Here is a 15326-nt window from a genome sequence, read left to right as displayed (position 1 = left end):
CGTACGCATGGCCCCTCCCCTGGCGTCATTCCGTCAGCAGCAGCGATCAGCCCACGAAAGCATTAACCACTCCGGGCTGGGCTGCTTCCTGAGGATAACTCCGTTCCGACCTACGTTTGTGCCGGCCCAGACTAACTTGAAGGAAGGCTTTTAGTTTGTAGAAATCTTTATTATTCATTTATTCTTAGACCGACACAAGGAATCATCGATTACAATAAAGATGGCGATAGCCGCTTTACCATGGTAACAGGGCAGTCATTTGCTAACAACCTTGGCACTTTCACTTTAGTTCCGCCTTGTTAGGGAAAGGAAGTGCTTGGTTCCACTCCAGCAGCGTGCCTGTTATTTTGTAAATTTAGCTGGAGTGTTTGGTGGAATATGAGGAGAGTCGCGGCAGTCTAGGGAATGAGAGAATGAGGAGCGCTCAACTTCAAGGCGGCAACATAGCTGAGGAGATGGACAGGTAAAGGGAGAACAGATTCCTGTCTGCTCTTGTGTAGTCCCCGGACACCCTGTGCTTGGTGGTGGTGAGGGAGCGAGGTGGCCGAGGGCTTGGACAAGTGGGGTATAAGAAAAGATCGTTGACTGTTGGTACTCAACAAGCGGCTAAAGCATGATTTGAACTCGGGTCGCTTTGGCTCAGAGACTGAATGCTTAACTGCTGTAGCTATTTCCTTCCATTATAACTGAGGGAATATGAATGGCTCCAAATTTATTACCATTTTTGGAAAAGAACTTCGAGTATTTGACCTGGTGATGGTGGGCCAATGACTCACAACAATGAACCACCCAAGAATATGTTGAGGCACCTGTAGCCAGGGGCTTGTTGTGCTGACATCAATCATTTGTGGAGAAGGGATTGTTGGTTCTTTCACTTCATCAACCAGTCCTACTCAACTGGTTATAAAAGAGGTGTGTGCAAGGGATGTTTCATAAGCTTTTGCTTTTGTATATTTGGGTTCTATTTATAGGCTGTGTGCTGGTGTCCCCTGCCTCAGTGTTGTCCCTTTGAGTCTTTTTCCATCACTGCAACACTCCCAAAGCGACATACATCTTTAGCCAATAGGTTATAGCAAAATGAAGACAGAAGGTAAAGTGTCTGATGCTGTCGTAGCTGTTATGACTGAACCTGAGTTAACACAAAAATATAGGTGCAGTATGAAGAGGTAGGGGGGAAAACTAGGAAAGATGCATTTGTACACAAATGGGACTATATATAGAATAAGTATTATTTATGGGCTTTGCGCACAAGAAAAAGGGTTAATGGTGGAGAATCAAAGAATTTGGGAAACCACAGCCAAGATTTGTGGGCATTGGCAGAAAGTTTTGTCAAAAAATCTTGAGTTCTTATTTAGTCTTGTGGATGATACTAAGAATCTTGGATAAGTATAAGTGAAGCAAGCAATGACATTCAAGACTGTGAGGGCACACAATAGACACATGAAAAGATGCTTGACGTCACTCCTCATCAGGGAAATACAAATCAAAACCACACTCAGATATCACCTCACGCCAGTCAGAGTGGCCAAAATGAACAAATCAGGAGACTATAGATGCTGGAGAGGATGTGGAGAAACGGGAACCCTCTTGCACTATTGGTGGGAATGCAAACTGGTGCAGCCACTCTGGAAAACAGTGTGGAGGTTCCTCAAAAAATTAAAAATAGATCTACCCTATGACCCAGGAATAGCACTGCTAGGAATTTACCCAAGGGATACAGGAGTGCTGATGTGTAGGGACACTTGTACCCCAATGTTTATAGCAGCACTCTCAACAATAGCCAAATTATGGAAAGAGCCTAAATGTCCATCAACTGATGAATGGATAAAGAAACTGTAGTTTATATACACAATGGAATACTACATGGCAATGAGAAAGAATGAAATATGGTCTTTTGTAGCAACGTAGATGGAACTGGAGAGTGTTATGCTAAGTGAAATAAGCCATACAGAGAAAGACAGATACCATATGTTTTCACTCTTCTTTGGATCATGAGAAACTTAAGACTATGGGGGAGGAGAAGGAGAAAAAAAAAGAGAGGGAAGGAGGCAAACCATAAGAGACTCTTAAAAACTGAGGGTTGATGGGGGGTGGGAGGGAGGGGAAAGTGGGTGATGGGCATTGAGGAGGGCACCTGTTGGGAGGAGCACTGGGTGTTGTATGGAAACCAATTTGATAATAAATTTCATATTAAAAAAAAGAGAATGTGAGGGTACAGAGACTTGGCCGTAGAAAGTCAAATTTCCAAGGCTGGGCTAAGTACTACTTCATGTTTGATGTGCATTTAAAGCTCCTCAAAGAGCCATGGAATAAAATCCCTCATTGGTCCTCCAGGGACTATCTGCAAAGGCAGGAACTCCTGAGTATACATCATTGCATGAAAAAGATTTCAGATAGCACTGTAGCATTACCTATGTTAGGAGAAATTCTCAGTAAGCAGCACATGTAATAGTTAAGGAAACTTGGGGCTCTCAGAGAACACCTAAATGCTGACACAGATCTTGCTCAGTATTTGTTTGTAGGTTCCATTTGGCTTGCTTTCCAGAAACATCATTCTAAGTTTTGCACTACTGCATTATCACACTGGTTCTGCAGCAATATTTTTACTTTCTATGAGTATTTGAGGGTTCATCTCTGAAGCTACAGTGTAGAGAATTGTGCAGTCCATCAAAGCTGATCATGTGGTCTTTAGATTTTAGCATTTTCATTTTTATTATCTAATTACTTTTCTCAGTTGATGCTTAATGACTACATTTCCTCTATTTGTTTCCTAGAATCCAGAAGATTCAAGATTGTTCACCTGTTTAAGGGCTGCCTTCTGAGGTACATTGCTTGGTAGCAGGCCAGGGAGTTAGGTGGTCAACTGAATTGGAGTAAGATTTTCCTTGTTGTTGACAATGGCATGGTGACCTCTTGCTGCTGAATGAGAACTGCTTACAAACCAAGCATTGGGGAAAGCTGGGTAAGAGGAGGAAGTCTCTTGAATTTTTTCTCTAGAATCCAATCAGGCTTGTCTAAAACTTATGTCTTTGGTGGGCTTTTTCTGTTTCAGAACCAGAATTCTGGGAGACTGTTGCATTGACACATGGAACTCAGGGTTTAGCAAAACAAAGGTGGATATCACTGTACCACACTTAAACTCCAACAGTGTGCTTCTGGGTGAGCATGGCTAGATAGAACATGTAGATAATGCTATCAGGTTGGGGGAAACAGGGTGATAGTGATTAGAAAGAGCTAATATTTGTGAAGGGCTGTATAGGTTACAGAGCTTTTCTACATAGATCGTACTTGAGTCTCACAAAACCGGGGAGATTGTTTAAAAGTGTGCTCTATATATTTGTTGTTGTGGCAAAGTGTATGTAACAAAATTTACCATTTTAACCATTTTTAAGTGTACAATTCAGTGGCATTAAGTATATTCACATTGTCCAACCATCATCATTATTCATCTCTAGAACCTCTTTATTTTCCCAAATAGAAACTCCATACCATTGGGGCGCCTGGGTGGCGCAGTCGGTTAAGCATCCGACTTCAACCAGGTCACGATCTCATGGTCCGTGAGTTTGAGCCCCGCGTCAGGCTCTGGGCTGATGGCTCAGAGCCTGGAGCCTGTTTCCGATTCTGTGTCTCCCTCTCTCTCTGCCCCTCCCCTGTTCATGCTCTGTCTCTCTCTGTCCCAAAAATAAACATTGAAAAAAAAATTTTTAAAAAAATAAAAAAAAGAAAATCCATACCATTAAACATTAATCCCCCATTCTTGCCTCCCATCAGCCCCTGGCAGCCATCATGCTACTCTCTGTGTCTATAAATTTGACTACTTTAGGTACCTCATGTAAGTGGAATATTAACACTATTTTTCCTTTTGTGACGGGCTTATTTCACTTAGCGTAGTGTCTTCAAGGTTCATCCGTGTTGTAGCATGTGCCAGAATTTCCTTCCCTTTTAAGACTGAGTAATATTCTGTTGTCTGTACATACCAAAATTTGTTTATCCATTCATCCTTTTATGGACACTTGGGTCGCTTCCATCTTTTGGTTATTGTGGATAATGTTGCTATGAACATGGGAGTACAAATACGTATTGTGTTTGAGTTCCTGCTTTAAATTCTTTTGGGTATATATCCAGAGGTGTAATTGCTAGATCGTGTGGTAATTCTATGTTTAATTTTTTGAGTAACTACCATACCATTTGCCACAGAGGCTTCACCATTTCACATTCCCATCAGCAATACGTAGGGGTTCCCATTTCATCCTCACCAATATTTTTTATTTACTTATTTCTTTTTTGAGTAAAAGCCACCCTAATAGTTGTGAAGTGTATTCCATTGTGGTTTTGATTTGCATTTCACTACTATATTGTAAAACTTACTGTTCTCCTCTCCTGTCTCCTTTATTTTCACTCAGAATAATTTACTTTTCACATTTCTGGTTGCCAAATGTGTGGGAATTTTTCCCCACAGCAAGCAATTCTCTGTAACACTAGCTGGGTGTCCCATAGTTTAACTCAATTCTGACACCTGGAGATAGTGTCAGATTCCCACAGGTTAAGGGCTAATCCCACAAGACTGCCCTTACACCATTTCAGATGGCAGTTGCAAGTTTAAGTTGTCACTTGTGCTTCTGACTGACTGGCTATAAACTTGGGTTCAGTTACTTTGCTAGAGCAGCTCACAGACCTCAGGAAAATAGTTGCTAATATTTACTAGTTTATTAAAGGATATGATAGGGGCGCCTGGGTGGTTCAGTCAGTTAAGCGTCTGACTTCGGCTCAGGCCATGATCTCACAGCCTGTGGGTTTGAGCCTCGTGTCGGGCTTCTGTGCTGACAGCTCAGAGCCTGGAGCCTGCTTTGGATTCTGCGTCTCCCTCTCTCTCTGCCTTTCCCCTGCTCATACTCTTTCTCTCCTTCAAAAATAAATAAACATTAAAAAATAAAAAAAAATAAAGGATATGATAAAGGATACAGATGAACAGCCAGGTGAAGAGATTCATAGGGTGAAGTCTGGGAAGGTCCTGAGTACAGGAGCTTCTGTCCTTGTAGAGTTGGGATGTGTGACCCTATTGGTATATGGATGTGTTCACCTACCTGGAAGCTCTATGAACTCGAACTCCCTACCTACTTCATCACTTAGGCAAGATCAATCACTAACTCCATTTCCAGCCTCACTTCCCTCTCTGGGGGATAGGGGTGGAGGGGCTGACAATTCCAACATCTAATTATGGCTTGGTTATTTGGTGACCAGCCCCCATCCAGGAGCCCACCCAGAGTTGCTTCATTATGGCAAAAGATGCCCCTAATACAGTTATCACTTAGGAATTTACAAGGGACGTAGGAGCCCTGTATCAGGGATGGCGTCAAAGACCAAATATTAGAATAAGAGACACTCCTTGTGCTTTTATCACTTTGAAATTATAAGGGTTTTAGGAATTCTAAATGGAGAATCAGGTGCAAAGACCTGTATGTGTATTTTCTATTATCTCATACCTAGTGATGAGTAAGGTTGAACATCTTTTCATATGCTATTGGCCACTTATATATCTTTTCTGGAAAAATGTATATTTGGGTCCTTTTCTTATTTTTTTAATTTAAAGTTTAGAATATAGTGCAATATTGGTTTCAGGAGGAGACTTAAGTGATTAGTCACATACAACACCCAGTGCTCATCATAAAAAGTGCCCTTTTTAATACCCATCACCCATCTAGCCCATTCCTCACCCACCTCCTTCCATCAACCCTCAGTTTGTTCTCTATCATTAAGAGTCTTTTGTGGTTTGTTTTCCTCTCTCATCTTTCCCTCTCCCTTCCCATATGTTCATCTGTTTTGTTTCTTAAATTCCACATGAGTGAAATCATATCTGTTTTGTTTCTTAAATTCCACATATGAGTGAAATCATACAGTATTTGTCTTTCTTTGACTTACTTAGCTTAGCATAGTACATTCTAGCTCCATTCACATCATTGCAAATTGCAAGGTTTATTCTATTTTGATGGCTGAGTAATATTCCATTGTATATATATACCACATCTTCTTTATCCATTTATCAGTCAGTGGACATTTGGGCTCTCTTCATATTTTGGCTATTGTTGATAATGCTGCTATAAACCTTGGGGTGCATGTACACCCTCAAATTAGTATTTTTGTATCCTTTGGGTAAATACCTAATAGTGCAATTGCTGGATTGTAGGGTAATTCTATTTTTAGGTTTTTGAGGAACCTCCATATATTCTCCAGAGTGGCTGTACTAGTTTGCATTCCTACCAACAGTGCAAGACAGTTCCCCTTTCCCCGCATCCTTGCCAACACCTGTTGTTTACTGTGTTGTTAATTTTAGCTATTCTGACAGGTGTGAGGTGGTAGCTCATTGTGGTTTTGATTTGTATTTCCCTGATGATGAGTGATATTGAGCATATTTCATGTGTTGGTTAGCCATCTGGATGTCTTCTTTGGAAAATGTCTATTCATGTCTTCTGCCCATTTCTCTTTTCTTTTTATTTATTTTGAGAGAGATGAAGAGAGAGACTGCGGGTTGGGGGGGACAAAGAGAGGAAGAGAGAGAATCCCAAGCACAGTCCATGTGGTCAGCATGGAGCCTGATATGGGGCTTGTTCTCATGACTATGAGATCATAACCTGAGTAGAAATCAAGAGTCAGACACATAACCGACTGAGCCACCCTGGAGCCCCTGCCTATTTCTGAACTGAATTATTTGCTTTTTGGGTGTTTTGATAAATTTTTTATAGATTTTGGATGCTAACCATTTTTTACGTATGTCGTTTGCAAATATCTTCTCTTATTCTGTAGGTTGCCTTTTAGTTTCATTGATTGTTTTCTTAGCTGTGCAGAAGCTATTTATCTTGATGAAGTCCTAATAGTGCATATTTGCTTTTGTTTACCTTGTTGCTGGTGATGTGTCTAGTAGGAAGTTGCTGTAGCCAAGGTCAAACAGGTTGCTGCCTTTGTTCTCCTCTGGGATTTTGATGGTATTCTATCTCACATTTAGGTCTTTTCATCCATTTTGAATTAATTTTTGCATATGGTATAAGAAAATGGTCCAGTTTCAGTCTTCTGCATGTTGCTGTCCAGCTTTCCCAAAACCATTTGTTGAAGAGAGTGTCTTTTTTCCTTTGGATAGTCTTTCCTCTTTTGTTGAAGGTGAATTGACCATATAGTTGTAGGTCCATTCTGGATTTTCTGTTCTGTTCCATTGACCTATGTCTCTGTTTTTGTGCCAGTACTATATTGTCTTCATGACTAAAGCTTTGTACTAGAGCTTAAAATCTGGAATCTTGATGCCTCCAGTTTAGTTTTTCTTTTTCAGAATTGCTTTGGCTATTTGGGGTAATTTATGGTTCTATATAAATTTTAGGATTGCTTGTTCTAGCTCTGTGAGAAATTCTGATGGTGTTTTGATAGGGATTGCATTAAATGTATAGATTGCTTTGGGTAGTATTGACATTTTAACAATTTGTTTTTCCAATCCATGAGCATGGAATACTTTTCCATTTCTTTGTGTCCTCTTCAATTTCTTGCATAAGTCTTCTATAGTTTAGATAGTTCAGATCTTTTACCTCTTGGTTAGGTTTATTCCTAGATATCTAATTGTTTTTGGTGCAATTGCGAATGGGGTTGATTCCTTGATTTCATTTTCTGCTGCTTCATTATTGGTGTATAGAAATGCAACAGATTTCTGCATGTTGATTTTATATCCTGTGACTGCTGAATTCATGTATTACTTCTAGCAGTGTTTTGGTGGAGTCTTGAATTTTCTACATAGAGGATTATATCATCTGAAAATAGTGAAAGTTTGAATTCTTCAATTTGGATGCCTTTTATTTCTTTTTGTTGTCTGATTGCTGAGGTTAAAACTTTCAATACTGTGTTAAATAGTAATGGTGAGAGTGGACATCCTTGTCTTGTTCCTAACCATAGGGAAAAGGTACTCGGTTTTCCCCATTGAGGACAATGTGAGCTGTGTGTCTTTTGTATATGGCCTTTATGATGTTGAGGTATATTCCATCTATCCCTACTTTGTTGAAGGTTTTAATCAAGAATGGATGCTGTATTTTGTCAAATGCTTTTTCTGCATATATTGACAGGATCGTATGCTTCTTATCCTTTCTTTTATTAATGTGGTATATCACGTTGATTGATTTGCAGATATTGAACCAACCCTGTATACAGCCCAAGAATACACCCCATTTGATCATGGTAAATTCTTTTAATGTTCTGTTGAATTTGATTTGCTAATATTTTATTGAAAATTTTTACATCTGTGTTCATCAGGGATATTGGCCTGTAACTTACCTTTTTAGTGGGGTCTCTGGTTTTGGAGTCAAGGTAATGCTGGCTTTGTAGAATGAGTTTGGAAGTTTTCCTTTCATTTCTATCTTTTGAAACAGTTTGAGAAAAATAGGTATTAACTCTTCATTTAAGTGTCTGGTAGAATTCCCCAGGGAAACCATCAGGCCTAGGACTTTTGTTTGTTGGGAGGTTTTTGATTACTGTTTCAATTTCTTTGCTGGTTATGGGTCTGTTCAGATTTTCTATTTCTTCCTGTTTCAGTTTTGGTAGTTTGTAAGTTTCTAGGAATATTTCCATTTCTTCTTGATTACCCAGTTTGTTGGTATATAATTTTTCATAGTTTTCTCTAGTAATTGTTTCTATTTCTGTGGTGTTGGTTATCATCTCTTCTCTTTCATTCATGATTTTATCTCTTTAGGTCCTTTTTTCTTTTTGAGAAGTCTGACCAGGGGTTTATCAATTTTGTTCTTTAAAAAAACTGGCTCATAGTATCATTGATAGGTTCTACTGTTTTTGATTCTGTGTCATTTATGTCTGCTCTGTTCTTTAGTATTTCTCTTCTGCTGGCTTTAGGCTTTATTTGTTACTTGTATAGCCCCTTTAGGTGTAAGGCTAGCTAGGTTGTATATTTGAGACCTGTCTTGCTTCCTGAGATGGGCCTGTATTGTAATATAATTCCCTCTTAGGACTGCCTTGGCTGCATCCCAAAGGTTTAGGACTATGGTGTTTTCATTTGCTTCCATGTATTTAATTTCTTCTTTAATTTCATGGTTAACAAGTTCATTCTTCTTTTAATGTTTATTTTTGAGAGAGAGAGTGCAAGCGAGCACAGGCGGGAGAGGGGCTAAGAGGGAGGGAGACAGAGGATCTGAAGCAGGCTCTGTGCTGACAGCAGGGAGCCTGATGCAGGGCTTAAACTCAGGAACCATGAGATTATGACCTGAGCTGAAATCAGACGCTTAACGCACTGAGCCACCCAGGCACCTCAACCTACTTATTCTTTAGTATGATGTCCTTTAACCTCCATGTATTTGAGGGCTTTCCAAATTTTTTCTTGTGGTTGACTTCAAGTTTCATAGCATTGTGGTCTGAAAATATGCATGATACGATCTCAGTCCTTTTGTGTTTGTTGAGGGCTGATTTGTAACCCAGTATGTGATTTATTTTGGATAATGTTCCATGTGCACTTGAGAAGAATGTATATTCTGCTTTAGGATGAAATGTTCTGAATATATCTGTTAAGTCCATCCGGTCCAGTGTGTCATACAAAGCCATTGTTTCCTTGTTGATTTTCTGCTTAGCTGAGCTGTCCATTGCTGTAAGTAGGGTGCTGAAGTCCCTTACAATTATTGTATTATTATCAAAGAGTTTGTTTGTGTTTGTTATTAATAGATTTATATATTTTGGGTGCCAACTTGGGGGCATTAATATTTACAATTGTTAGATCTTCTTGATGGATAGACCCCTTAATTATGATATCATGCCCTTCTTCATCTCTTGTTACAGTCTTTGTTTTAAAATCTAGTTTGTTGGGGACACCTGGTTGGCTCCATCGGTTAAGTGTCCAACTTCAGCTCAGGTCATGATCTTGTGGTTCGTGGGTTGGAGCCCTGTGTATGGCTTTATGCTGACAGCCCAGAGCCTGGAGCATGCTTCAGATTCTTTGTCTCCTTCTCTTTCTTCACCTCCCCCGCTCATGCTCTGTCTGTGTCTCTCTCAAAAATAAATAAACATTAAGAATTTTTCTTTAAATCTAGTTTGTCTGATATAAGTATAGGTACTCCAGCTTTCTTTCAATGTCCATTAGCATGATAGATGGTTCTCCATCCCCTCACTTTCAATCTGCAGGTGTCTTTAGGTCTAAAATGAATGTCTTGTAGGCAGTATATAGATGGGTCTTGTTTTCTTATCCATTCTGATACCCTATTTCTTTTGTTGGAGCATTTAGTCCATTTACATTCAGAGTGATTATTGAAAGATGTGAATTTAGTGCCATTGTTTTGCCTGTAGAGTTGGTGTTTCTGGTGATGTTCTCTGGTACTTTCTAGTAATTGTTGCTTTTGGTCTTTTTTTTTTTTTTCCACTCAAAGAGTCCTCAAAATTTCTTACATGGCTGGTTTAGTGGTCACAAACTTAGTTTTTGTTTGTTTGGGAAACTCATTATTTCTCTTTCTATTCTGAATGATGGCCATTCTGGACAAAGACTTCTTGGCTGCATATTTTCCCCATTCAGCATATTGAATATATCCTGCCATTCCTTTCTGGCCTGCTAGGTTTCTGTTGACAGATCTGCTGTGAACCTGATCTCTCTACCCTTGTAGGTTAAAGACTGTCTTTCCCTCACTGCTTTCAGGATTCTTTCCTTGTCTGTAGTTTGTGAATTTGACTATCATATGCCTTGGCAATGGTCAGCTTTTGTTGAAGTTAGTGGGAATTTTCTGTGCTTCTTGGATTTTGATATCTGTGTTCTTCACCAGATTAGGCTTTGCAGCACTCTATGATCAGTAGACTTGGCACAAGTGAGTTGTTTGTGCTGGTCTTCTAGGGGAGAGGCCTGTTACACTGATTCTCAGGTGGACCTGCCCTAGTGGAGATGCACCTGCAGGACTCAGGGGGGTGGGGCTTAGTGTAAGCGGTGCTTCCTAATCTGGTACTTCCCTAATCTGGGTGCTTCCTGGCCAGCTCACTGGCGCTGTTTTGCTCCCTGAAGACTTTTAGTGCTGATGGTTGGGATGAATGTGGTGGCACCCCTCTCTCTAGACCTGGAGCTGGAAGTTCGCATCCCCCACTCTTCACAGAAGAGCAATCAGTCACCCGTCTTGTCTTCCTGGTTTCCGTCAGAACCCTGTGTTCACCCTGCCTGTGTCCAAGTTTTTTGTCTCAGGCGTATGACTGAGTTTCAAATCACCAAATTTTAGGGACTTCTGTGGCATGGACCTGTGTTGTTCTTCTGGGGGAGGGTCTCGGGGCACTTTTGCCGTTTGCTTGCCATGTAAGGAGTATGGTTGCACAGCTGTGTAGCAATTTTGAACCGTGCAGCCATTCAGAGTTCATGGTAAAATGGAGCAGAAAGCTGGCACCCTGGCTCGTTGCCCTCAACCAGAGTCCTGACTCCTATGCCTGAAAACAGTGAAGCACGTTGGTGCCAGCCGTCCTTCTTGTGACCCAAGGGATCCTCAGATCACCTTGTCAGTCCTGGGATTTTGCCCCACGTCGCCACCTGAGCATGTTTAAGTCAGGCGCATCTGCCACAGTAGTGGACTTCTAAAAGTTCATATTTTGCACTCTGCTGCTTATGATAGTTTGTAGTAGCTTCCATAGGCATGCTCCCTCCCCGCCACTGTACCCACAGTTATATCTCCCCCAAGTGAACTCTCACATCTCCTACCTTCTAAAACGTGGTTGCTTTTATACTTGTAGACTTGCAGTTTTTGTTCTCTCAGACCTCTGGTTGATGTTTTGGGTGTTTAGAATGATTTGATATCTAGCTGTGTTCTAGGGACAAGACCAGCTTAGGGTCCCCATACACCTCCACCATCTTAACTCCTCCCCCTTTTCTATTTTTTAATTGGGTTGGTTTTTTGTTCTTGAGTTGTAGTATTTTTTTTATACTGGATACTTATCACTTGTCAGATATATAACTTGCAAATATTTTTTCCCACTTTGTATGTAGCCTTTTCTCTGTTGATAGTATCCTCTGAAGCACAAAAGGTTTTAATTCTGATGGAGTCTAACTTATCTTTTTTATTTGTTGCCTGTGCATTTGGTGTCATATCTAAGAACTCTTTGTCAAATCCAATGTCATGAAACTTTTCTCCTATATTTCTTCTAAGAGTTTCATAGGTTTAGCTGTTACATTTAGGTCTTTGATGTAACTTGAGATAATTTTGTATGTGGTTTAGATAAGGGTTCAACTTCATCCTTTTGCATATGGATATCCAGTTGTCCCAGCACTATTTGTTGGAAGACTGCTTTTTTTCCCCCATTGGATGGTTTTGGCACGCTTGTTGAAAGTCATTTGAACATAAATGTGAGAGTTTATTTTTGCGCTCTCTAGTTCATTGATCTACATGTCTGTCTATATGCCAGTATCAAACTATTTGGATTATTGTAGTTTTGTAGTAAGTTATGAAATAAGGAAGTGTGAGACCTCAAACTTTTTTCTTTTTCAAGATTATTGTGACTATTCAGAATCCCTTGAGATTCCATGTGAATTTTATGATAGATTTTTCTATCTCTGCAAAAATGTCATTGGGAGTTTACTAGGGATTGCTTTGAATTTGTAGGTCGCTTTCAGTGGTATTAGCATCAAAACAATATCAAATCTCCCAACTCATGAACATGAGGTGTCTTTCTATTTATGTATTCCTTAATTTCTTTCAGAATCCTTTTGTAGAGTTTAGCATTTAAAATTTTTTTAAATATTTATTTTTGAGAGAGAGAGAGAGAGAGCGTGTGCGCGCGCACACATGCATGAGTGGGGAAGGGCAGAGAGAGAGGGAGACACAGAAACGGAAGCAGGCTCCAGGCTCTGAGCTGTCAGCACAGAGCCTGACACGGGGGCTCAAACTCAGACTGCAAGATCATGAAGTGAGCCGAAGTCAGACGCTTAACCGACCAAGCCACCCAGGTGCCCCTGTAGTTTTTAGCATTAAAAGCACCTCCTTTGTTAAGTTTACTCTTCTTTAAAGATATCCATGTGTAATTGTATTGATGTAAAATTAACATACAGTGTTATGAGTTTCAGCAATACAGTATAATGATTCAACAATTATGTACATTACTCTTGCCATCAGGATAAGTTTACGCTTTTGAAAAAAAGATGTTTGTTTTTGAAAGAGAGCACGCATGAGCAAACGGTGGAGGGGCAGAGAGAGATGGAGGCAGAGAATCCGAAGCAGGTTCCAGGCTTTGAGCTGTCACCGTAGAACTCGATGCGGGGCTCAAACTCAGAAACCATGAGATCATGACCTGAGCCTAAGTCAGATGCTTAACTGACTGAGCCACCCAGGTGTCCCGAGATAAGTGTACTCTTTTTTTTGTAAATTTTTTAATGTTAATTTACTTTTGAGAGAGAGAGAGAGCGAGAGAGAGAGCGCGAGCCTGAGTTCGTGAAGGGCAGAGAGAGATGGAGACACAGAATCCAAAGCAGGCTCCAGTCTCTGAGCTGTCAGCACAGGGCTCGAAGCAGGGCTTGAACTCATGAGCTGTGAGAGCATGACCTAAGCCGAAGTCAAACACTTAACTGACTGAGCCACTCAGGCGCCCCCCGAGATAGCTGTACTCTTGATTCTCTTTATTTCACCCCTCCTCCCACCCATATCCCCTCTGGCCACTAACAGTTTTGTATTTTAAGAGTTTGGTTTTTTGATGGTCTCTTAGATGGTTCATTTGTTTTGTGTCTTAAAATATACATATCAGTGAAATCATATGGCATTTGTCTTTCTCTGACTTATTTCACTTAGCCTTATATACTTCCTAGGTCCATTGGTATGGTTGCAAATGGTAAAATCTCATTCTTTTTTATGGCTGAGTAATATTCCTTTGTGTGTGTGTGTGTGTGTGTGTGTGTGTGTGTGTGTGTGTGTGTGTGTATCACATCTTCATCATCCACTCATCTATGGATGGACACTTGGGTTGCATCCATATCTAGGCTATTGTAAATAATGCTGCAGTAAACCTACGGGTGCATATATCTTTTCAAGTTAATGTTTTTGTTTTCTTTGGGTAAATACCTGGTAGTGGAATTACTGGATCATATGGTAATTCTATTTCTAAATTTTTGAGGAACCTTCATACTATTTTCCACATAGTTTCACTAATTTCTATTCCCATCAACAACACACAAGGCTTCCTTTTGTCCACATTCTTGCTAAAACTTATTTTTTGTTTTGACAGGTGTGTGAGGTGATATCTCATTGTGGTTTTGATTTGTATTTCCTTGATAATTAGTGATGTTGAGCATCTTTCCATGTGTCTATTGGCTGTCTGTGTATCTTCTTTGGAAAACTGTTCGGGTCCTCTGCCCATTTTTTAATTGGATTCTTTGTTTCTGTGGTATTGAGTTGTAGAAATTCTTTATATATTTTGGATGTTAGCTGGTTATGGATGTTAGGTGCCTATAGATATATCATTTGCAAATATCTTCTTCCATTCAATAGGTTGCCTTTTTGTTTTGTTGATGGTTTCCTTCACTGTACAAAAGCTTTTTATTTTGGTGTAGTCCCAATAGATTAATTTTGCTTTTGGTTCCCTTGCCTGAGGAGGCATATCTAGAAAAATACTGCCTTGACTGATGTTAACGATATTATTGCATATGTTTTCCTCTAGGACTTTATGGTTTCATGTCTCACATTTAGGTCTTTAACCCATTTTGAATATATTTTTGTGTATGGTGTTAGAAAGTGGTCCAGTTTCATTCCTTTGCATGTAGCTGTCCAGTTTTCTCAGCACCATTTATTGAAGAGAATGTCTTCTTCCATTGTATATTCTTTTATAAAAAAAAAGTGTTTCTTTATTTTGAAAGAGAGTGAGTGCATGTGCATGAGTGGGGTATGGGCAAAGAGATGGGCAGAGAGGGAATCTCAAGCAGGCTCCACGTGCTGTCAGCATAGAGCCCGACACAGGGTTTGATCTCATGAATAGTGAGATCATGACCTGAGCCAAAATCAAGAGTCGACACTTAACCAACTGAGCCACCCAGGTGCCCTTCGCCATTGTATATTCTTGTAATTTGTCATAGAATTGTCCATATAAACATGGGTTTATTTCTGGGTCTTCTGTTCCATTCATCTATGTATCTTTTTTTGTGCCATTACCATACTATTTTGATTACTAAAGCTTTGTAGTGTATCTTAAAATCTGTGATTGTTATACCTCCAGCTTTGTTCTTCTTTTTACAGATTGCTTTGGCTATTTGGGGTCTTTTATGTTCCCATACAAATTATAGGATTATTTGTTCTAGTCATGTGAAAAATGTTGGTATTTTGCTAAAGATTGCATTGGATCTGTAGATTGCTTTGGGT

General features: G+C 39.9%; 1 protein-coding gene across 3 annotated transcripts in view; it reads left to right on the top strand.

Annotated features, from left to right (window-relative positions):
• The first annotated feature begins 19 nt into the window (after window positions 1–19).
• Window positions 20–15326, top strand: part of SYTL4 (synaptotagmin like 4) — a 210671-nt gene continuing 195364 nt past the window's right edge. For 2 of the 3 annotated variants that reach the window (XM_045051317.1, XM_045051316.1), the window contains exons 1-2: window positions 20–463; window positions 2775–2962. The gene's annotated coding sequence lies outside the window, so the exon portion shown is untranslated. Of the gene's footprint in view, window positions 464–486; window positions 913–2774; window positions 2963–15326 lie in introns of those variants that run through there. The other variant, XM_045051318.1, reaches the window with a different exon arrangement.

The sequence above is a fragment of the Felis catus genome, chromosome X (genome assembly GCF_018350175.1).
Source record: "Felis catus isolate Fca126 chromosome X, F.catus_Fca126_mat1.0, whole genome shotgun sequence".
NCBI lineage: Eukaryota > Metazoa > Chordata > Mammalia > Carnivora > Felidae > Felis > Felis catus.
The sequence above is the reverse complement of the archived record's forward strand: the minus strand, read 5'-3'. Positions and strand labels throughout refer to the sequence as shown.